The following is a 12,672-nucleotide window of genomic DNA, read 5'->3' on the forward strand; positions in this document are numbered from 1 at the left end:
ACAAGTAACAGCAATATTTCCCATGTAAATCTGAGACATACACATGTACATATTATCAGAGAAAAGATAGGGAATACATGTGAAGGGACACAGCCAAAGGAAACTACTGTGGAAGGGCACATATATGACAAGGGTATATGTAAAGACCAACCACTTATTCCTCCAAAGTTTTAGGGTCATCAGTATGTTCTTATGATGTCATCACCCTAATGCCTGCTCTCTAATGATTTGGGTGTACAATCTTTGTTAGGCATGTAGCCTCTGTTGAACATATAGGTTTTCTGAGTAGTTCCTCCAGGGTTTTGTTCCCTCCAGAACTCATGTAGTCACTGCTAGATAGTTGTCTACCAGATAAAAACCAGTTGAACTTCTGTCTGTTACAATGTCTAGACTTCATCTATTTTGAGCATCACTTGGCTATCTTAGTTCCCATTAGCTGTGATGTAATGACTAGCAATCTTCTCCCTGATAAAGGTAGGTTGAGAAACCTCTCAGACCTCTCTAGTCTTGCACTTTACTTCCCTCCATATAGTCTACTATCCAGCAACATTAAACGTCTTGCTTTTTTTCCACACAAAACTCCATCTCCTGATTTTGTTCCTTTTCACTGACTGTCCTTTATAGCTAGAATATTGTTCCTCCTCATCTGTAGCTTCTGGCTTCCCTGATCTCCTAAAAATCTCACTTCACATTCTTTGTTATGCAAAAGGCCTCTCCCATCACCTCCCCCCTGCTGTACAGACCCTATAATTGCTTCCCTTTACTCCTTCAGAATCATCTTAGTGGTTGAACTTTTTAATACACCTTCAAGGGTTTTGTAACCCTGTATCACCCGATTTTTCTCAGTCCTGATATGACTTTGGTTTCTCCCGAAAAAAAGAAAAAGGATTGGAAAGGATGAAAACATAACAAAACAAAACAAAATAACAACAATGAAACCCTCTGTGGAGTTACCTGGAGACATCATTCTTCTATTCCAAATGCTTGCCTTTAATTAGTAAATGTGGGCTACTATACACCTTCTGAAACTGACAACTCTGGACTCCATTTCTTGTCTTCTTAATAGAAATATAGATCATGAAGTTTCAAGAGAATGCTGCTGCAATTAGAGACATAAGGTTTTACCTGCTTGCTTATGTGTGATTAAAAAAAATTCCTCTGGGTACCTACTCGTCTCACTTTTCTAAGGTAGCCGTTGTCCTAAAACGCCAAATATCTTTCTGTTTTCATTGCTAGATTGAAGACCTAACTTTTTACATTTGGCATTTGCTTAATCTTGCTTTAACCTTTTCCAAGTTTTCTTAATTTTTGATAGAAAGTGCTGTCTGAACTTCAGGGAGTTGAAGAGAGCAGCATTAAGCTAACTTTATTCAGACCTCAAAGGTTTTCAGCACAAATAATGGGCTATTTCCAGTCTTCCAAGGTAGAGGAAAATTACAAGTTCTGGTATGGTGCTTGGGAAAGCCAGGTAACACCAGGTACCGTAGCAAGTGATGATGCTATGGGGAATAGAAACAAGAGGGCACTCTCCATGAGGTAGGTCTGCAAGACCTTTATGTCACTGGTGAAATATACTCTCATTCAATTGTAATTAAATTAGAGATACTCTCACCCATATTTTCATAGGAGTTCTTCTAATTGACCTGACTGTTTAAAGTAATTGAGAGCATTTCAGTTTTATGTTTTCACAATAGAGCCAACATATAGTACAGATTTACCTTCTTAGTCTGGCCAACTATTAAATTTTCCGAGTTTAAGTACTATGCTTTTCCCATGTTAATATACATTATTTCATTTTTATCCCATCACTTTTCCCAAAATAAATGACCCAAATTTTCATGCTGCTTTCAAAGTCTTCATCTCAAAGCATAGCTCTAATCACACTACTAACCAGCTAGGTAGCACAGTGGATAGGGTACCAGACTTGGAATAAGAAATACTAATCTTCATGAGTTCAAATCCAGTCTTAAACACTTACTAGTTGTGTGTCCCTCTACAAGGTACTTAACCCTTTTTGCTTAAGCTTTTTCATATGCAAAATGAAGCTGTAGAAGTAAGTGGCAAACCACTCAAGTATCTCTACCAAGAAACACCCAAAATGTGTCATGAAGTGTCAGGCAAGACCAAAATGGCCCAATAGCAACAAAAAATCCCAAACCATATCTAAAACACACCAGATGTTTGCCATTGCTGATGGGAGAAAATATAAATGTCTTTGTCTAGTATTTTGGTTCTTCTTTGGTCAACTCATTTCATTTATGAGCCTTCTCTTTTGTGCATTATAGATGCCCTTCAAGTTAGACTACTTCCTGTCACAGGTTTGTCTTCTTGCATGGCCTCTTTGTGATTTTGTACATACCTTTCCTATCCACATACAAAATGCGTGTCTCCTGCTACCTTCACCTTCTGAACAGTTTTCTTCCTGGAAGTCCCAGGTGAAGTTCCATCACTGTCCCCAAACCAATTCCATCATACCTTTTATCATCCCTTCAGCTAAGAGAGATCATCCCCTCTTGGAATCCTTCATGCACCATTCTTTGATTCATTCTATTTACTTGTATTATAGTTATTTATGCACATTTCTTATTCTGATGCTTAACTGTAGTAAAGTCAATTAATAAATATTTTCTAAATTGAATTAAAGTCAATTCTTCCTAGGCAGAGATTGTAGTGGTGTTGGAGAAAATACAGATATTGGGAAAGAGGTACTTGTCAGTGGCAGGTGATATGCTATGCACATAAAATATAGATAAAAAGAAAGAAGTCCCTGTACCCCAGGAGATCCAATCAAATGGGGGAAGAGAGCACACAACAATGAACTGAAAAGTGAAGCATAAACTTGGAGTGGGCTCCGGCTCCAGCCACTTCCAATACCTATAAAAAATGACTCTAAACAAATTTTAAAGCTACAGAACCCACAAAGAGACAGAGAGAAACAAATCTCCCACTGAAGGCAGCCTAGCAGGCCAACAGGAAAGGTTTATCATAGCACGCTGGGAACTGAACACAGTCCCATGTGAGCCACAGTTATGGCCCTAGGGTGTCCCAGATGGGCCAGAGCAGACTTCAGGAGAGTGAATCACCAGTAGCTGTGATAGTTTCTAGACTTCTCAACCCATAAACACCACAGAGAGAATAAAAGGTCAGTGGGGAACTCTCTTGGAAGGGTGAAGGAAGAGAACCATCTGGCCCTTGCCCCCAGGGTGAGAAGTGGTGGAGTCACAGCAGATGCATGGCTGCTTTCAGAGTTCCTGGCCTGCAGATAGTAGGGGGACCAAGAGACCATTCAGAGTAATTGCTCTTGCTTTTACCTGCTCAGATCTAGATGTGGTCTTACGTAGTAGTCCTCGGATGTGTTGCCAGTGTGCCAGAGCTTGTGGGGGGTGAAGGAAGGGTACCCAACTAATAGCTCCAGCAGCTGTGAAAACCCCAGCAATTTGGGACATAGCTCTCTCCATTCTGAAAGCAGAGTGCTTCCATGGCAAAAATCTCAAAAGTCAAGTAATTGGCTGGCAATATGAGCAAGAAGAGAAAGCACAATCAGACCATACAATTCTTTTTTGGAGCAAAAAGGATCAAAACATGGAAGTGGAGAAGGACAACAAAGTCAGAACTCCTGCATCAAAACCTTCCAAGAAAAATATGAACTGATAACAGGCCATGGAATAGCTCAAGAAGGATTTTGAAAATCAAGTAAGAGGAGGTGGAACCAAGGTGGCAGAATGGAGGGAGGATCTCTTCTAAGCTCCTCCATAAATTGTCACAAAACTTTAAAAAGTGAATCTAAGCAGATTTTAGAGTGACAGAACCCATTGGAAGACAGAGCATGGCAGATTCCCAGCACAGAAAAGTGCCCACCTATGTCTGGGCAGGGGGGGAGCACAGAGCATGCTGGGGATGCACCAACTTGGACTTGAGGGCAGACTACAGCAAAGTTAGAAGGAGCCCCAGTCAGCAGACTCACCCACCCCAATGGCAATTCACAACCCTTTCACTATAGGATGGAGGATTGTTTGGAGTTGGTTAAGAGAAAGTTCAGGGTCCACAGTAACAACAGGAGCTTCTCCTGGGGCTACCAGACCATAGCCTGCATATTTAAAAATCACCTACCTGATTTTCCAGGAGCCAAGATGGTGTAGTAAACCCTAGCTGCTCTAATCCCCCTCCCTGACGCAGAAAATTCAGAGATATATGTCCCACCCAGAGTAAAATCTTGAATTAATGGAAATGCTTTCAGGCTTGGGAGATCTAGAAGAAGTGTATAACTGAAGCCATACAGAGTCTGAAGTGAAGGGTAGGTGGTGTCTCAACAAGCCCCACCTCAGTGAACATGCAGGAGCCCACAAAGCTCAGGGAGGTGGAGCCAGCAAGATCTAACAACACAAGCCCAGGTGTGCCTTAACACCACCAGGTATATCTGCAGACACCAGTGCTTCTGGCAGCTAGCTGCTGAACCTGCCTGAGTTGTAGCCCAGAGGCATAGAGGTGGAAACCTGAAGTAGTCAGACCACCCCTCCACCACAGGTTACTCTATGAGACTCAGGGTAACTCATGGGAAACACTGAGAGTCCTGGGCTTGGTCTCAGTCTAGACACCCAGAGGCAACAGCACACAAAGTTAACAATAAAACCCTACTTCCCAACCTGAGAACATGGTACATCTGTACTCCAAAAGCAGACATCCACTGTAAATCTTCAGGACATAGGCAATCACAATGTGCAAGAAGGAATCTGTAAAATCAAGATTGTTATGGTCCTATTATAATGAGCAAGAACAACCAAATTCAGAATACAACATGGACTCTATACTCACACCTGAGACCACAGAAGAAAATATGAACTGGTCTCAAGCCCAAAAAGTAAGATTTTAAAAACCAAATTAGAAGATAAATTTCAATCTATAGTGACCAAATTGGAAAAAAAATCTCACTGAAGAAAACAAATCCTTAAAAAGTGAAATTGGTGAACTGGGACAGAAGATGCCAAATCTAACTGGAGAAAATACCTCCCTAAAAATTAAAAATGAACATATTGCAAAAGGAGCTTTAAAAACTGAGGAAAATAATTCACTAAAAAATTAGTATCAGTCAAATTGAAGCTAAGGACTTTATGATGCATCAAGAGTCAGTCAAACAAAACATAAAGATTGAATAATTAGAAGAAAGTGTAAAATATCTCACTGGGAAAACAACAACAACAACAACTGAACTAGAGAATAGAAAAAAAGCAGCCTGGACAATATGCTCCAAGAGATTATCAAAGAAAACTTTTCCGACATCCTAGAATGAGAGTAAAATAGTTTTTGAAAGAATTCACCAGACTCATCCTGAAAGATATCCACAATTGAAAACTCCAAGAAATGTAGTAGTCAAATTCCAGAATTACAAGGTCAAAGAGAAAATATTAAAAGCAGCCAAAAAGAAACAAGTCAAACATCATGGAACTAGTCAGGATTACACAGGACCTAGCATCTTCTATATTAAAAGATGACAGGGACTGGAATTTGGTATTTTTTAAGACAAAAGAGCTAGAACTGCAACCAAGAATAAGCTACCTGGCAAAACTAAGCATAATCTTTCAGGCAAGGGGATGGTCATTTGATGAAATAAGGGACTTCCAGACTTTCCCCATGAAAAAGCCAGAGCTCAATGGAAATTTTGATCTCCAATTAAAAGACACAAAAAAGACATAATAAGGTAAACAAGGAAAACACACACACACACACACACAACTTGGGATTCTATAGGAGCAAACTGTTTACATCTCTATATGAAGAGCTGATACCTGTCAATATTGAAATTTATATAATTATCACGACATTTAAAATACATAGATGGGGGTGTGGGTATAACCGAACAAATCTGATGATAAAAAAAAACTTATTAAAGGATGCAAAGGGATTGTAATGGGAGAAAAGGAAAGGATGAGGCAGAAAAAGCTAAACTATCCACACAAAGGGGCATCAAAACATACTTTAGAAGAGGGGAAGAAGGGGGGAGGTGAACGTCATATGAACTTTACTCTCATTGGTTCTGGTTAAAAGAGGGATCATCATAATCAGTTAAATTTAGGATTCTAATATGAAAAGGCACTAAAACTCATGAAAATAGAAGGAAAGGAGGGAGAGAAAGAAGCACTGTATAAAATTTACTCTCATCAGTTTTTGTTCAAGGAGTGAATGACATACTCCATTAAACATAAAAATCCATCATGCCCTACAGGCAGCAGGAGTGATAATGGGAGGGGTAAAGGGGGGGGGGGTTGAAATGAGGGAAATAGTAGTAGGGGAAAGTGTAGGTAAAGCGAGGAGCTCAGGGAGGGAATACTGAGGGAAGTGTTGGTCAAAAGGAAAACTCTTAAGGAGGGGAAGGGAGAAGGAAGAAACAAAGACATAAAAAGGGGAGGAAATAGGATGGAGGGAAAGACACAGAAAGTTATAACTGTGTATGTGAATGGAATGAACTCTCCCATAAAACAGAGGCAGATAGCAGAATGCATTAAATACACAATCCTATCATATACTGTCTACAAGAAACATTTGAAACGGGTATATACAGGGTAAAGATACAAGTCTAGAGTAGAATATATTATGCTTCAGCTAAAGTAAAAAAAAAAAGCAGGGGTAGCAATCCTTATCTCAGATAAAACAAAAGCAAAAATAGATTAAAAGACATAAGGAAGGGAACTATATCCTGATAAAAGGCACTATTAAGAATGAAGCAATAGCATTATTCAACATATATGCACCAAGTGGTATAGCATGCAAATTCCTTGAGGAGAAGCCAAGAGAATTAGAGGAAGAAATAGATAGCAAAACTATACTAGTGGGGGACCTCAATCTCCCCCTCTATGAACCTGATAAATCTAAACTCAAAATAAACAAGAAAGAAGTTAAGGAGGTGACAAGAATTTTAGAGAGCCTAGACATAATAGATTTCTGGAGAAAACTGAATGGAGATAAAAAGGATTGCACATTCTTCTCAGTAGTACATGGCACATACACAAAAATAAACCATGTACTAGAGCATAAAATCCACACAATTCAGTGCAGAACGGCAGAAATATTAAATGCATCATTCTCAGATCATGATGCAATAAAATCATAAGAAATATAGGGCCATGGAAAGATAGACTAAAAACTAATTGGAAACAAAATAATTTAATCCTAAAGAATGAGTGGGAAAACAAGAAATTATAGAAGAAATCAATAAATTCATTCAAGAGGATTACAATAATAAGACAACATACCAAAAACTTGTGGGATACAACAAAGGCAGTTCTTAGGGGAAGTTTTATATCCATGAATGCATACATGAATAAATCAGACAAAACAGAGGTCAATGAATTGGTCATGCAATTGAAAAAAAAAACTAGAAAAATAGCAAATTGAAAATCCCCAATTAAATACTAAATTAGAAATAATGAAAACCAAAAGAGAGATTAATAAAACTGAATTTAAGGAAACTATTGAATTAATAAATAAAACTATGAGCTGGTTTTATGAAAAAAAAAACCAATAAAATTGATAGCCCTTTAGTCAATAAGATAACAAAAAGAAGAAAACCAAGCTATGAGAATCAAAAAATGAAAAGGGTGAGGGACAGAGTCAAGATGGAGGAGTAGAAGCATGATCTCCCTGCTGCTCTGACTTCCACCTTCCCCAATCCATGTAAAAAGGGGACTCTAAACAAACTTTGGAGCGGCAAAACCCACAAAATGACACAGAGAAGCTAACCCCCTGCTAAGGATAGCACAGCAGGCCAGCAGGAATTGGCCAGAGCAGTGCTCTGGGAGTGGAGCCCAGCCCCACTCCAAGGTTTTAACCCCAGGGTAGGCCTGACCAGCTTCCAGCTGCAGGTACTCCAGATCAGCAGCAGCTGTGGCCATTTCCAGATTTATCAACACATAGTTGGGAAGGATAAAGTTAGAGACAGGGCAGTCCGGACTTTGGGACCCAGTAAATGGGAGTGCATGGGTTTTATCCCTGGGAGGAGAAGCCGCTGAGACTCCAGCACAGCCATACAGTGCCATGTGAGAACTTCAGCTCCTGACCTGCAGAGAGTAGGGGGACAAAGCTCCAGTCTGAGGGGCAATCGCTCTTGCTTTAACCTTCTTGGATCTGGATTGTAGTCTAGGGTGGAGGTGCTGGGGTGTGGGTACAGCTCCCCAGGGAGTGTGGAGACCTCAGAGAGGGCACCCATCTAATACCTCCAGCAACTGAGAAAACCCCAGGCTTTGGGATGAAAGCTCACCTGTCTGGTGGCAGAGTCCTACTGTGACAAAAAGCCCAGGCTCCAGTGACTGAGGGGCAACATGACCAGGCAAAAGAAACAAAGCAGACAGAAGATTCCAACATTAGACTCCTATTCTGGGGACAAAAAGGAGCAAAGCATGGAAGAGGAGGAAGACAGTGAAGTCAGAATTCCTGCACCAAAAGCTTCAAAGGAAAATATAAGCTAGTTACAGGCCATAGAGGACCTTAAGAAGCAGATAAGAGAAATGGAGGAAAAATTGGGAAGAAAAATGAGAATAATGCAAGAAAATTATGAAAGGAGAGTCAACAGCCTGACTGAGGAAAATAACACCATAAAGAATAGACTAACTCAAATGGCAAAAGAGGCTCAAAAAGGCAATGAGGAGAAGAATGCCTTAAAAAGCCGAATTTGCCAGATGGAAAAAGAATCTCAAAAGCTCACTGAGGACAATCATTGCTTCAGAATTAGATTGGACCAAATGGAAGCTAATTACTTTATGAGAAATCACGATGTTGTTAAACAGATCCAAACAAATGAAAGAATAGAAGGCAATGTGAAATATCTCATGGGAAAAACTACTCACCTGGAAAATAGATGCAGGAGAGATAATTTAAAAATTATTGGTCTACCTGAAAGCCATGATCAAAGTAAGAACCATTCTCCAGGAATTTCTCAAAGAAAACTGCCCTGATGTTTTAGAACCAAAGGGCAAAATAGAGATTGAAAGAATCCAGCAATCACCTCCTGAAAAAAGATCCCAAAAAGAAAACTTCTAGGAATATTATAGCCAGGTTCTGGAATTTACAGATTAAGGAGAAAATATTACAAGCAGCCAGGAAGAAACAATTTGCATATTATCCAATCACAATTAGGATAACCCAGGATCTGTCAGCTTCTACATTGAGGGATAGAAGGGCTTGGAATATGATATTCCAGAGGTCAAAGGAGTTGGGATTAAAACCAAGATTCAACCTACCCAGCAAAACTGAATATCATGTTTCAGGGGAAAATATGGTCATTCAGTGGTATAGAGGACTTTCAAGCATTCTTGTTGAAAAAACCAGAGTTGAATAGAAAATTTGTCATTCAGATAAAAGAAGCATGAGAAGGTAAACAGGGAAAAGAAATCATAAGGAACTTATGAAAGTTGAACTGTTAACATTCCTACATGGAAAAACAGTAGTTGTAACTTATGAAACTTTTCTCAGAAGTTGAAGTAATAGAAATATAGATATGTCTACAAATGAGGGTATATGGGTATATGAATACGTATGTGAATGTGTGTAAATATGTTTACAGGTATACATAGATAGAGGGCACAGGGCCAAATTAATAAGAAGGGATGATGTTTAAAAGGTGAGATTAAGAGGTGAGAGGGTAATATAATGAGAGGATTTGGGGAGAGACAGAATGGGGTATATTATCTCATACAGAAGAGGCAAGGGAAAATGGTTACAATGGAGGGGAAGGATAGGAAGGCAAAAGGGAATGGGTCAACTTATTCCCATTGAATTTGGCTTGAGGAGGGAATGAAATCCACATTAAATAGGGTATCTCACCCTCCAGGATAGTAGGGGGGTGAAGGGGATGAGAGGGGAGATGATGGAAGGGAGGGCAGGCTGCAGGGGAGGGAATTTGGAAGCACTCACTTTTGAAAAGGGACGGGATCAAAGTAGAGAATAGAACAAGTGGGAGGTGGGATAGGAGGGAGGGAAATATAGTTAGTCTTTTACAATATATCTACTATGTTATTGTTTTGCATTAGCCACACTTGTACAACCTATAGTGAACTGCTTATCTGCCCGGTAAGGGAGGGAGACAAGGGAGGAAGGGAATGAATCCAGAATTCAAAGTTTTAAAATCAAATATTCAAATATATATTCAATTATAATTATTATTATTAATAATATTTTACATGTAATTGGGAAAGAAGATATACAGGCACTGGGGCATGGAGATCCACTGGAAAAGTCGAAAGGGATATGGGAGAAAATATGGGAGAGAGTAGATTGGAGGAGAGTATATCCTGTGGGACTACTATTTTGGGGCAGTGGGTAGGGGAAAAATGGGGAGAATTTTTGTAACTCAAAATCTGGTAGAAATGAATGATGTAAATCAGAATTTAATAAAGCATTTGAAAAATAAAAAAATGCAAAAAAAATGTGTTAATGTACCTCCAATGAAGAAGAAATTAAAACAACAAATAGGAATTATTTTGCCAAATTGTATGCACGTAAATTTCACAGTCTTGGTGAAATTGATGAATATTTACAATAATTTGTTTCCCAGAATAACTGGAGAGAAATAAATTATTTAAATAACCCCAGCATCAAAGCATGGAGTAAGAAGAAGACAGCAAAGTCAGACCTCCTACACCAGAAGCTCCCAAGAAAAGAATAAGCTCCTAACAGGCTATAGAGGAGCTTAAGAAGGATTTTGAAAACCAAAAAAAAAAGTAGTGGAGAAAAAGTTGGGAAGAGAAATGAGAATGATGCAAGAAAATTATGAAATTAGAGTCAACAAACTGACTGAAGAAAATAACATCTTAAAAAAATAGACTAACTCAAGTGGCAAAAAAAAAAAAAATGCTCACAAAGCCATTGAGGAGAAGAATGTTTTAAAATGATGAATTTGACAGATGGAAAAAAAAAGAAACTCAAAAGCTCACTTAAGAGAATCATTCCTTCAGAATTAGAATGGAGGAAATGGAAGCTAGTGACTTTATGTGAAATCAAGATGCTATTAAACAGATCCAAACAAATCAAAAAAAGTAGAAGGCAATGTGAAATATCTCATTGGAAACACCACTGACCTAGAAAATAGATCCAGGAGAGATAACTTAAAAATTATTTAACTACCTGAAAGCCACGATCAAAAAAAGAACTTAGAAATCACTCTTCAAGAAGTTCTCAAGAAAAATTGCCCTGATGCTTTAGAAGCAGAGGGCAAAATAGAGGTTGAAAGAATCCATCCAACACCTCCTGAAAAAGATCCCCATAAGAAAACTCCTAGGAATATTATAGCCAGGTTCCAGAGTTCCCAGATCAAGGAGAAAATATTAAAAGCAGCCAGGAAAAAACAATTTGAGTCCCGTGGAAATACAATCAGGATAACACAGGATCTGCCATCTTCTACTCTGTAGGATCGAAGGGCTAGGAGTATGATATATTGCAGGTCAAAGGAGCTAGGATTAAAACAAAGAATCACCTACCAAGCAACACTGAGTATCATATTTTCAGGGAAAATATTGTCGTTCAGTGGAATAATAGAGGACTTTCAAGTATTCTTGACAATAAACCCAGAGTTGAATCCAAAATGTGTCATTCAGATACAAGAAACAAGAGAAGCATGAGAAGGCAAATAGGGAAAAGAAATCACAAGGAACTTATCAAAGTTAACTACTTACATTCCTACATGGAAAAATGTTAATTTTAACTTATGAAATTTTCTCATTGTGAGAGTAGTTGAAGGGAAACGAAATGTATGTACATATATATATATATATATATATATGTATACATAAATATATGTATTTATATAGGACGGTTATGGGCATATGAATGCATATATGAATATGTGTGTATATGTGTACAGGTATACATAGACAGAGGGCACAGGACCAGTTGAATAGGAATGGATGATACTTAAAATCTGAAATTAGGAGATAAGAGAGCAATATAATGAGAGGAGATGGGGAGAGATAGAATTGGGTAAATGATTTCATATAGAAGAGACAAGGGAAAACTTTTACAATGGAGGGGAAGAACAGGAAGACAAAAGGGAATGAGTCAACCTCATTCTCAATGAATTTGGTTTAGGGAGGGAATGACATATACACTAAATAGGGTATCACAACCCTATGGGAGATTTAGGGGGGATGATGGAAGGAAGGGATGGCTGGGGGGGGAGGGAAATTGGAAACACCCACTATTGAAAAGGGACTGGATGAAAGTAGAGAATAGAACAATTGGGGGTGGGATAGGATGGAGGGAAATATAGTCAGTCTTTCACAATATAACCACTATGGAAATGTTTTGCATAGCTACACATGTACAGCCTATATTGAGTTGTTTATCTTCCTAGTAAGCGTGGGTGACGAGGGAGATGGGGAAAGAATCTAGAATTCAAAGGTTTAAAATCAAATTAAAAAAACCATGTATATATATATAATTATTATTTTACATGTAAATGGGAAATAAGATATACAGGCACTGGGGCATAGGGATCCACCACGCCCTAAAGGAAAGTCAGAGGGGGGATGGGGGAAGATATGGGAGAGAGCAGATTGGAGGAGGGGATATTTAGTTTGATTGCTCTTTTGGGGTGGTGGATAGGGGAAAATGGGGAGAAAATTTGTGAGTCAAAACCTTGTGAAAATTAATGATGTAAACTAAAAAAGAAATAAAAAAAGAAATTAA

This window comes from Petaurus breviceps, unplaced genomic scaffold, assembly GCF_028583685.1.
Source record: "Petaurus breviceps papuanus isolate PSGF00001 unplaced genomic scaffold, PetGlider_PUasm1.0 90792, whole genome shotgun sequence".
Taxonomy (NCBI): domain Eukaryota; kingdom Metazoa; phylum Chordata; class Mammalia; order Diprotodontia; family Petauridae; genus Petaurus; species Petaurus breviceps.